We start from the raw sequence: 12669 nt of genomic DNA on the forward strand, positions 1-12669 counted from the left end.
ATTAAATAATAGATAATTAATTTTTTGTGTCGTTAAAACAGTGTCACTTAGGTTAAGAATGTTGCGCGCGCCGCTTTGGGGTGGAGGGAGAAGGCGCGTTACCCCCACTCCTTGTAAGTGACGCTCACAATTATAACCAAAGAAAAAAAGTAACGCTAGTCCTTTGTTTTAAATTGTTTTTTATTCTACAATTATTTTTCTACATTTTTACACATACAAATAATTACAAATTATTAGTTTAATTTTTTTTTTAAATATAGGAAAAACAAATGATTTTTTAAAAAAGAAAGAAAACAAAGCTAAGACGCACAATCTTATTGAGTTGACGCACAAAAGAAAAGCGCAAAAAAATACTTTTTTTTTTTTCGAAGTCCGATTACTATATAATGCGATAATGATGATAATTATTATTATTATTATTATTACTATTATTATTACTATTATTATTATTATTATTAATATTTTTATTATTATTATTAATTCTACAATAGTGATATATATGTATATGATAAAATACGATAGACACTTAAGAACGAAATAGACGACGCAGAATCCCCGATTTGGTGTAAAAAAAAGAAAAAAAAAAAAAAAAAAACCGAAACCAAAAATAAACAAATATTTATACCGAATTACTGCCACGAGAAAATGCGACGCATCATATTATAAATAATAATATATTAATGAAAAAAAAAAAAACTACAATTTAAATAAATAATGACCAGACGAGTTTTTAGCACAAAAAAAAGGGCACCACGTATAAAAAAAATAAATTTTTTTTTCTCGTGGTCCTAGGAATGGCCTAAGCCCTAAAAAAAAAAAAAACTAAAGTGAAACAAGAAATGCAAAATAAAAAAAAAAAAAATAGAAATCTCACGATTTTCATTCGCGATTTAAATCGAGCCGCGAATTTTTTGCTCGTCAAACGTCGCTGGATGACATCAAATATGGTTGTAAAACAAGGCTAATAAAAAAAAAAAGTATAAAAAAAAATATTAAATAAATAAAATTTCGTGCGTGAGTCATGAATAAAAAAACAAAAGGGAAAGAAAGAAAGAAAATTTTAAAAAAATTGTGCGAACACGAAATTGAAAATTAGTAGCAAGATGAGAAAATGAATTTGAGAGTGTATATGTGAGATGAAAGAGAGAAAGAGAGGGAGAATATGAAAAAAAAAATTGAGTGCTTTGATTGTATGAGAAAGAATGCTTTTAATGTAAAATTGCGCTGCAATTCCCCGCAGCCTTAATCACGATTCGGCACAAAAAAAAAAATAAATAAATAAAATAGCACAGTCAGTCACAATGTTTGGCTACTGCCTTTGTAGATATAGATAGGTGTTATCATTTTTTGTTCCTATTTTTATTTAGATAATTATTATTTTTATGAATTTTTATTTTTTTTTAATATGTTTATTATTATTTTTATGAATTTTTATTTTTTTTTTAATATGTTTATTATTATTTTTATAAATTTTTAGTTATAATTAGATGGTTATTATTATTTTTTTTCATTAGTAGAGTCCGGACAAGTGCTTTTTAAAAGAAAATAGCCAGTGGCCTAGCGGTAAAGTTCTCGACGCCCCAATTTACTGACTAGGGTTCAATTCTTTCCGAAGGGGAATTTTTTTTTTTTTTTTAACCTTCTATTTCAAAATTTCTTTCGAACAAATTTTATTGTTTCATTTTGAAATTAATTTTTACTATATTGAAATTATTTTCCAATTAGAAATTATTTTTTCTTTTTATTTAAAAAAAAAAAATTAATAAAAGTATTAAAATTTAATTTCAAAGATATGAAAATATTGATGTAAATTTAATTTGAAACAAATTATTATTAAATTATAAAATTTTTCAATAAATAAAATTTACTATTTTTATTTTTCATTTATTTTTATTATTAAATATTATTAGAAATTATATATAAAAATGAACCGTTGAGAAATTTTGAAATAAATCTATAATAATTTTTAATAGAAAATGAATGAAATAAAAAATTCAACTCTAGGAAGAATTGAACCTTTGACGGAAATTTTGCACAGTCAATGCAGTTACCGCGAGGCCATTGTCTTGAAATAATTTTGTCTCCGATTTTTACCATTATTAAAGTTTTTATTGTTATTATAACTACTGCTATTATTATTATTTTTATTATTATTATTATTTATATGAATATTTTTAGTATTATTATTATTAATTTTTTTTATTTTGTAATTATTGCGCAAATACAGAAAAAAATCAGGAGAAAAAAATTTTAAAAGGATATATGATTATATTATACATATATAAATGTATCATACACGTACTCATCACACTGCGACGTGGGACACATAAGACAAAAAAAAACACGTATTACATTTACGCCAGCTTTGTATAAAATGGCTTAAAAAAAAATGTTACATTACTTGGATGTTTATGTGAAATAAAAAAAAATTCTTTTTTACCATTTTTGTTTTATTTTCTATTATTAATTAATTATAAATAATTAATTAACTTTAATTAATTATTTTTTTTATTATTTTTATTATTTTTTTATTTTTAATTAATTATTAATTTAATTATTATATCGAGAAAAAAAAATTAATTTGTATCAATAAATTTTACTATACTGTAAATTAAAAAATAACAAAATTTAAAAAATGTAATTTTTTTTCGTCTGGTTAAATAAAATATTAAAAAAAAAAACAAACAATTTTTGTAACATTTGTATCAAATTTTCCCCTTTTTATGCACACACACACAGACTTATGTACACAAAAAGAGAGAGAAAAAAAAATTAATAATAAAAAAACACACACACAAAAACATAAAATACATGTATTTGTCCTTTTAATTAGGTACAGGGTGCAAGTTTCAAGATCGAGCGCGGGGATATGTTATATATATAAATATATTATAAATATAGATTATTTAATAAAATTAATTATAATATATTAATAATAATGAAATCAAGTGAGAGAGAGCGAGAGAGACGTTAATTCTCTCCTCTCCTACAAAAAAAAAAAAAAAAAAATCACACGAGAAAATAATAATAAAAAAAAATAAAATATAATAAATCAAGTAAAAGAGTATAAATAAAAATAAAAACACTTTGTCAAATCCTCGAGAAAAAAAATAAATTTTTTTTTGCTTTTTTATTATTAATTTATTAAGATTGCACAAAAATATTATATTGACTTGAAAAAAAAAATTCGCGAATTATATTGTAGTTTAAAAAATACAAAAATAAAAACACACTGACACGAAATGCGAAAAACAAAATAAAAAAATTTCCGTAGCCAGGAAAAATATGTAAACATATATTCGTTATAGAAAAAAAAAAAAAAAAAAATTTGTTGAAAAAAAAATTTGTTACACGATTATAAAAAAAAAAATTATTTTTAAACAAATTTTATTGTAATTAAATTGATATTAATTAACATTGGCTGATATTATTTAACTATTTATCTAAATTTAAAAAAAAAATAAAAAAAACATTGATTATAAAATAACTATTATAATAGTTTTATTAAATATTAGTAAAAATAATAAAGTAGTAACTATTAATTATAATTATTAATAAATAATTAATTAATAACAATTTGTTAGATTAATATTAATAATGATTATAAGTCCGGTTATGTGGCAAAAAAAAAAAAAAAAAGATTACTGCGCGCGCATAGTAAGGAGTGGGGATAGCGTGTGTGAGTGCCAATCACAACGTATTTGCCCCCACTCTTTTTTTTGCGCGCGTGCGCAGAAACAACTCCGGGCGTTAAAAAAAAAAGATATCAATAATTAATGTTAATAAAAACAATTCTATTTACATAGAATTTAATATGTTAATTAATAGCAATTAATGTTAATTAATATCCGTTGGCGAAAAAAATTATTATCAGTCTTAATTTAAAAATTTTTTATAATTGTAACATTTTTGCAATTTTAGAAGAGTGAAAAAAAAATTTTTTTTTCTTTTTTTAATTTTTGTTACAGAATATTACTGTGTAATAAATAAATAATAAAATTATATTGCTGTCATTCACAGACCAATGAAAAAAGAAATAAAAAAAAATATAACAATTATTATACAGTGATTATTAAGTAACGAATCGTAATTTTTTTTTTTTGTATAATAAAAATGAATATTATATTTATATTATATATTGTATAATATTATAATAAAAAAATAATTTATTATTTTATTATTATATTATATATATGTATAATATATATTTTTTGCAAAAATGTAATCTGTAAAATCTCTTGGACATCTGCTATTATAAAAATTATTCAATCAAATTACGTATCATCTTATTATAATTTCGTTTCATACTTTAAATATATTCATATTCAATGTACAAAATTTTTCTTGTATTATTCATTATTTTATTTTTTTTTTTTTAATTAACGACGATTGAAAAATAAAAGAATTAAACATTCCTTTAGTGAAATTAATTTTCGCACTGTTAAAATTATAAATTATTAAAGTAAAAAAAAATTAAAATAGTTTTGAATTTATTAAAACCAAATAATTTTTAAAAACAAATTTAAAAAAAAAAATTTTTTTTTTATTTTTTTAATTTTTTTGCAAAATTTTAACAGTGCATTAAAAAGAAAATTCTGGCTATGGCCTTGATTTTAAATGTTTAGGTTTATATTTAAATAAAAAAATATATATATAATCTTTCATTAATATATATATATATAAATATAGTAAAAAATAAAAACTGCACTCGTCTATGGCAGTTTTTTTAGACTGTTTTTTGGAAATAAAAAAAAAAAGGAAATCGTCATCAGTTGCATATAAATATAATTAAATATAGTCTTTACGTATTCAGTAATAAACGCACAATTTTTCTCAATTTTTGGCCCCACGTTTTTCTTCTTTATTTCTTCTTCATTGAAACTCTATTTCTCTCTTTCTCTCTCTCTCTCTTTCTTTTTCCTATCCGTGTTAATCCAAACTAATTTTTTCTATCCTTTTTTTGAAATTTTTTTTTTCGTAATACAGTAAGAAATATCTTAATTTTTTTGAAAAATTTGAAATTTAAAAAAAAAAATTTATATAATATAAATGAAAATTGTTTTATTTAATATAAATTAAATTTTTTTAACATAAATTAAATTATTTTATTTTAATATAAAATAACATTATTATTTTTTCAACTTTCCTAATTTTAATACGATTTCAAATCTATGGAAAAATAAATTTATTTTTAAAAAATTTTTAAGACAATTTTTTTTTCTTACTTTACAATAATTTCGATAAACAAATGAAATTAATTTAATTATTTAGTAAATTAAATATTTTTTGTATGAAATAATAATGAAATAATAATTAATAATTTTTTATTTTATATATTTCTAATTTATTAATTTTTTTTTAAATATAATTTATTTTTTTAATATTTAAATTTTATCTTGTGTCGATAAGGTAGATATTCGTTTTTTCCCCTTAAGATAGTCAACCCAATGTGCATACACTGCGAACGTACAGTATTTTTTTTCCATAAGAATTAAAAAAAAAAAAACTAATTTTACAAATTTTTTACAAGGAAAAAATTGTCAAAAAATTTGATTTATTTTTTTTCAATTATTTATATAATTGAAACTGTGGCAAATTTATGAAATTACATACAATCAATTCTGGTTGCCTATATTAAGGATCTAATAGAAATATAAATTTAATAAATAAATTAATGTAAATAAATAAATATTAATAAATAAATATTTAATATGAATTAATAAATAAATTACAAAATAATAAATTTTTCTTTCAAAATATAGTGAGAAAAAAAATATATTTTTCTAAATCTAAATAAAAATCGTATATTATATTTTTATTTAAATAAAAATTTTTTTTATTTACTTTTTTCAAAAATAAATATTTTAAATAATAAAAATTTCAAATTTTTGGTAATATTTTATTTTTGTAAAATAATAATTTAATATTTAGTACCTAATGCAAATTTTTATTTGCAAGTCAAAATATTAAATTTATCTGAAATAAATATATTTTTTTTATATTCGTGTTAAAAGCAAAAAAAAAAAAAAATTATACACTTTTCCAATTGAGAATAAAAAGAAAAAGTTGTCAATGTTCTCTTCAAAGGAATGCAGTTTTCACCGAATATAAAACTGTATCGCTGTAGCTTTCGAACAAACTTTCTTTCATTTACAAATATATAATATAAAAAATTCATTATTTAACCAAATATAAAAAATTTTTTCTTCATTTCTTTTTAAATTAAAATTTATCCTTACTAATTTTTATTAAAAATGAAAAATTATTTTCTTAAAAAAATTTATTGGAATTAAATTAAAATTTATTTTTGAGTTATAAATTAATTTTCTCCAAAAATTATAATTTTTAACTCATTATTTTTTGTTTCATTTTTTTTTATATAAAAAAAAGATTCTTTTTTTTCCTTTTTAAAAAAAAAAAAATAATAAAATTAAAAATACAAATTTTAGAAGGTTTGGAATATAAAAATCACCCTATATATATATATATATATTTAAAGTATAATACGCAAAAATAATAATTGAAGAGATTAATTATTTCGTGGTATTGAGTTTTGCACATTTGTTTACTTTTAGGGAGGGGCTCTATATCAGGTATACAATAAATAAACACTAGATGACTCCTTTCATATTTTACGATTTCAAAATTTTTAAAAATATTGAGCTTCGAATTTTCAATTTAAAAATTTTGCGCTCCTCGTGGCAATTAATTTAAGCGCCATTTTTCTTTTTTCCTCTGAATGAAGCGTTAATTTGATAGTTTAGTTGACGCGCGCGTCACGTGAGCACGTGTTTAATTTTTTTTTTCAAATTCGTTGAATATAAATTTAATTCCTTTAAATTGCAATCATTTTTATTAAAATTCGCAAAAAATTTTATTTTTCGGGAGTGAGTGAATTTTTTTTTTTATTTTGTGTGTGTGTTCCAGGATGCAGTTTTTGACTATACAGTCATATGTAAGTTTTGCATTATATTTTATAATATTATCTTATTATTATATTATATTATTAATTTAAATATTTATATAATTATTATATAATTTATATTATAATTATATTATTCTATTTACAATTATATATTGTATACACGCGTCAACATTCAGTTGATTTATGTAATTATTTTTTGAAAGATATTTTATTTCTTGAACTATATAGAAATCGTAACCCTATAAGCCACAAGTATCCATTCCAGAAGAGCCACAGCGTGTCCTGAAATATGAGGCAATATTTTTTTTTTTTTTTTTTTTGTAAAATTTGCACCCTGCAATGAAGAATTCACTCTAATACGTGAAAAAAAAAATTCTTAAGGTCATGTGATAAATTTGAAAAAATATTATTATTATAATTACTAATATTTTCATTGTTATTATCATTATTACTACTTTTATTATTATTTTATTACATATAATAATCGTGAATATCTTTCGTTTATTCTGTCCACACCTGAAGTTAGTATTTGTTATAGGTCGTTTGTTTTTTTTAAATGTATTGTTTGACATTATTTTGTGTTGGTTAAAATTTTTCAATGTTTTGACATTGTCATTTGTGCTGTCGTATTTTAATTATTAAAAATTATAAAATTGTTAGAATCGTGCAAAAAAATTGTGAGGATTGTGAGAAAAATTGATTCGATTGCTGTTAGAGTAAGCTGCATAAGTTGATAATTTTATCAAATTTCAAAAATTTATTTAATTACATCACAATAATTTAATTAATTTTAAAAATAATAAAAAAAATTTTATATTATTTATTTATTTATATTATATAATACAAATTAAATTTTTTTTTATTTTCACAAAATAGATATTTATTTTTGTTATTATAATTAAAAAAATTTATATTATATATATATATTTATATTATATATAAATATAAATTTTTAATTTTGACTAAATATTAATTTTTTTAATAATTTTTATTTTTAAATATTAACTTAATATAAAATTTTTTAAAATAATTTTTATTTAAAATAAAATTTAAATTATTATATTTTATATATATTTATATATGTTACATTAATTAATTAGGAATATTGAATAATATCTATTAAATATTAAATTTAAATAATTTATAAATTATTTATTTATTAATTTAAATTTATTAATAATAATAATTATTATTTATTATTATATAATAAAAAATAAAAAATTTTATTTAATGATAAATATTTTGATAAGAAATTTTTACAAGACCTTTACCTATATATGTTATATTAAAAATTATCAATTTAAATTTTAAATCGAAAATTTTCTTGAATAATTTCTGAAAAATTATCGACATATAATCAAAAAAAAAAAATCAAGAAATATTTTTTTTTATTTGATAAAAATTAAGGAATTATTATTAACAATGTAATAATATTGTAATAAATTAAAAATATTATTGATAATATTAATTTTAATTTCTTTATAATAAACAATTAAATTCCTAATTTCGCGTGCGTTTAATTTTCCTAGTAATTTATTTAAAATTTTATAAACAATTATTTAAAAAACATTTTTAAATTAAAATTTGTATCAATAAATATTATTAAATAACACAATTATTTAATTTAACTAATAACTAATTATTAAAACTAGATATTTTAGATTAATTTAAAATTTTATATTTCCGTCTTCTTTTTCTTAAAAATAGAAACCAAAAAAAAATGATAATATTTGTCTAAAAAAGGGAATGAAAAAACACATTTAAAAAAAAAAATATTGTTTATAACAATGTAGATGGAGGTCGTAAAATTAGCGCGCAAAATGCATGCCATAAAAAGTGTGCGTTTCGCCTTGCAGAATTGAATTTGTGATCGATGTCGTGAAAGCACTGTGAGAGATCGAGCCAGATTATTTTACTTCACGCATTTGTCCGTTTATATAAAAGAGTATATATATATATATATATAAATGTGGCATATTCCACGCCAAAACAGACAACATTTTACATTTACATCTCCGACTTTTTTGAAACTTTTTTTTCCTTTACTACAAATTGAGACTAGCTTTCATAAATTTTTTAAACATTTTTTTTAGCAAGCCGTTTATGAGAAATGAATTTTTGAAAAAATTCAGAATTTTAATTTATTTGAAAAAAAAAAATTTACAAAAATACTGGAAAAAATTGTTTGCCCTTCGAACGGACAAAGCTTAAAAATTTATGCACTTTTTAAGAAAGTAAATAGCTTCCTAAAAAAATTGTAAAAAAGCATGCAAGCTAATCTCAATTAATATAGTAAAAGCAACAAAAAGTTTCAAAAAAATCGGAGAAGTAAATGCAAAATAGTGTGTCATTTGGCATGAAATGCCTAATATAGTAAGAGCCTTTCACAATGTATCACCTCACAAGACATGGTGAAATTATGTACTCGAGAAAAGGTTAGGCCTTGAATTTTTTTCTTATCAAGCAAACCCAAGTATATACCAAAGAAGACAAATGAGAAACGAATTATATATATATATATTCATACAAATATAAAAATATAATAAAATCCGGTCACTTTTATCAACCAATTCAAACCCTCAATTTTTAATTCATAAATAATATAAAACAAGAAAGTTACATATAATGCAAAAATTCTTTATCTAATCATAAAAAAAATTATCAAATAGTGCGCCATACATTTTTTGTTCGAAACTTTTTACCTATTTTATTGGTGGTATTCCGGAGCAATTATCTCGCGAATTTAATTTTTCGAAAATTTTTCCAAAATATTTTTGAGTGTAGCTCAGCATCCGCTGGACCAATCAAAAAGTGCGCCATACATTTTTTGTTCAGAACTTTCTTCTAATCACTATGGCGGTATTCCCGAACGATTATCTCGCGAATTTAATTTTTCGAAAATTTTTCCAAAATATTTTTGAGTGTAGCTCAGCATCCGCTGGACCAATCAAAAAGTGCGCCATACATTTTTTGTTCAGAACTTTCTTCTAACTACTTTGGCGGTATTCCGGAGCGATTATCTCGCGAATTTAATTTTTCGAAAATTTTTCCGAATTTGTTTTCTAGTTCAGTTCAGCATCCGCTGGACCAATCAAAAAGTGCGCCATACATTTTTTGTTCGCTACTTTTTGCTAAAGAATTTGGCAGTATTCCGGAACGATTATCTCGCAAATTTAATTTTTCGAAAATTTTTCCAAAATATTTTTGAGTGTAGCTCAGCATCCGCTGGACCAATCAAAAAGTGCGCCATACATTTTTTGTTCGAAACTTTCTTCTAATCACTATGGCGGTATTCCCGAAAGATTATCTAGCGAATTTAATTTTTTGAAAATTTTTCCAAATTATTTTTGAGTGTAGCTCAGCATCCGCTGGACCAATCAAAAAGTGCGCCATACATTTTTTGTTCGCTACTTTTTGCTAAAGAATTTGGCAGTTTTCCGGAGCAATTATCTCGTGAATTTAATTTTTCGAAAATTTTTCCAAAATATTTTTGAGTGTAGCTCAGCATCCGCTGGACCAATCAAAAAGTGCGCTATACATTTTTTGTTCGAAACTTTTTCCCTATTTTATTGGTGGTATTCCGGTGCAATTATCTCGTGAATTTAATTTTTCGAAAACTTTTAAAAAATTTATCTGAGTGTAGCTCAGCATCCGCTGGACCAATCAAAAAGTGCGCCATACATTTTTTGTTCGAGACTCCCGGGTTAAGACTTTGGCGGTATTTCCGATCAATTATCTCGCAAATTTAATTTTTCGAAATTTTTTAAAAAATTTATCTGAGTGTAGCTCAGCATCCGCTGGACCAATCAATAAGTGGGCCATACATTTTTTGTTCAGAACTTTCTTCTAATCACTATGGCGGTATTCCCGAAAGATTATCTAGCGAATTTAATTTTTTGAAAATTTTTCCAAATTATTTTTGAGTGTAGCTCAGCATCCGCTGGACCAATCAAAAAGTGCGCCATACATTTTTTGTTCGCTACTTTTTGCTAAAGAATTTGGCAGTTTTCCGGAGCAATTATCTCGTGAATTTAATTTTTCGAAAATTTTTCCAAAATATTTTTGAGTGTAGCTCAGCATCCGCTGGACCAATCAAAAAGTGCGCTATACATTTTTTGTTCGAAACTTTTTCCCTATTTTATTGGTGGTATTCCGGTGCAATTATCTCGTGAATTTAATTTTTCGAAAACTTTTAAAAAATTTATCTGAGTGTAGCTCAGCATCCGCTGGACCAATCAAAAAGTGCGCCAAACATTTTTTGTTCGAGACTCCCGGGTTAAGACTTTGGCGGTATTTCCGATCAATTATCTCGCAAATTTAATATTTCGAAATTTTTTAAAAAATTTATCTGAGTGTAGCTCAGCATCCGCTGGACCAATGAAAAAGTGCGCCATACATGTTTTGTTCGAGACTCCCGGGTTAAGACTTTGGCGGTATTCCCAACCAATTATCTCGCAAATTTAATTTTTCGAAATTTTTTAAAAAATTTATCTAAGTGTAGCTCAGCATCCGCTGGACCAATCAATAAGTGGGCCATACATTTTTTGTTCGAGACTCCCGGGTTAAGACTTTGGCGGTATTTCCGATCAATTATCTCGCAAATTTAATTTTTCGAAATTTTTTAAAAAATTTATCTGAGTGTAGCTCAGCATCCGCTGGACCAATCAAAAAGTGCGCTATACATTTTTTGTTCGAAACTTTTTCCCTATTTTATTGGTGGTATTCCGGAACGATTATCTCGCAAATTTAATTTTTCGAAAAATTTTCCAAAATATTTTTAAGTGTAGCTCAGCATCCGCTGGACCAATCAAAAAGTGCGCCATACATTTTTTTTCGAAACTTTTTCCCTATTTTATTGGTGGTATTCCGGAGCAATTATCTCGTGAATTTAATTTTTCGAAAATTTTTAAAAATTTATCTGAGTGTAGCTCAGCATCCGCTGGACCAATCAAAAAGTGCGCCATACATTTTTTGTTCGAGACTCCCGGGTTAAGACTTTGGCGGTATTTCCGATCAATTATCTCGCAAATTTAATTTTTCGAAATTTTTTAAAAAATTTATCTGAGTGTAGCTCAGCATCCGCTGGACCAATCAAAAAGTGCGCTATACATTTTTTGTTCGAAACTTTTTCCCTATTTTATTGGTGGTATTCCGGTGCAATTATCTCGTGAATTTAATTTTTCGAAAATTTTTAAAAAATTTATCTGAGTGTAGCTCAGCATCCGCTGGACCAATCAAAAAGTGCGCCATACATTTTTTGTTCGAGACTCCCGGGTTAAGACTTTGGCGGTATTTCCGATCAATTATCACGCAAATTTAATTTTTCGAAATTTTTTAAAAAATTTATCTGAGTGTAGCTCAGCATCCGCTGGACCAATCAAAAAGTGCGCTATACATTTTTTGTTCGAAACTTTTTCCCTATTTTATTGGTGGTATTCCGGTGCAATTATCTCGTGAATTTAATTTTTCGAAAATTTTTAAAAAATTTATCTGAGTGTAGCTCAGCATCCGCTGGACCAATCAAAAAGTGCGCCATACATGTTTTGTTCGAGACTCCCGGGTTAAGACTTTGGCGGTATTCCCAACCAATTATCATGCAAATTTAATTTTACGAAATTTTTTAAAAAATTTATCTAAGTGTAGCTCAGCATCCGCTGGACCAATCAAAAAGTGCGCCATACATTTTTTGTTCGCTACTTTTTGCTAAAGAATTTGGCAGTTTTCCGGAGCAATTATCTCGTGAA

The 12669-nt window shown here is 23.4% G+C and overlaps 1 protein-coding gene across 4 annotated transcripts in view; it reads left to right on the forward strand.

The window, feature by feature from the left end:
* Positions 1-6634: 6634 nt before the first annotated feature.
* The window catches only part of LOC127280490 (uncharacterized), a 147030-nt gene continuing 140995 nt past the window's right edge, over positions 6635-12669 (forward strand). For 2 of the 4 annotated variants that reach the window (XM_051303508.1, XM_051303509.1), the window contains exon 1: positions 6635-6955. The gene's annotated coding sequence lies outside the window, so the exon portion shown is untranslated. The remainder of the gene's footprint in view (positions 6956-12669) is intronic. The other 2 variants (XM_051303505.1, XM_051303507.1) reach the window with 2 other exon arrangements.

The sequence above is a fragment of the Leptopilina boulardi genome, unplaced genomic scaffold (assembly GCF_019393585.1).
Source record: "Leptopilina boulardi isolate dan_hultmark-lab unplaced genomic scaffold, ZJU_Lbou_2.1 LbouV2_248, whole genome shotgun sequence".
In the NCBI taxonomy this organism is placed as follows: Eukaryota; Metazoa; Arthropoda; class Insecta; order Hymenoptera; family Figitidae; genus Leptopilina; species Leptopilina boulardi.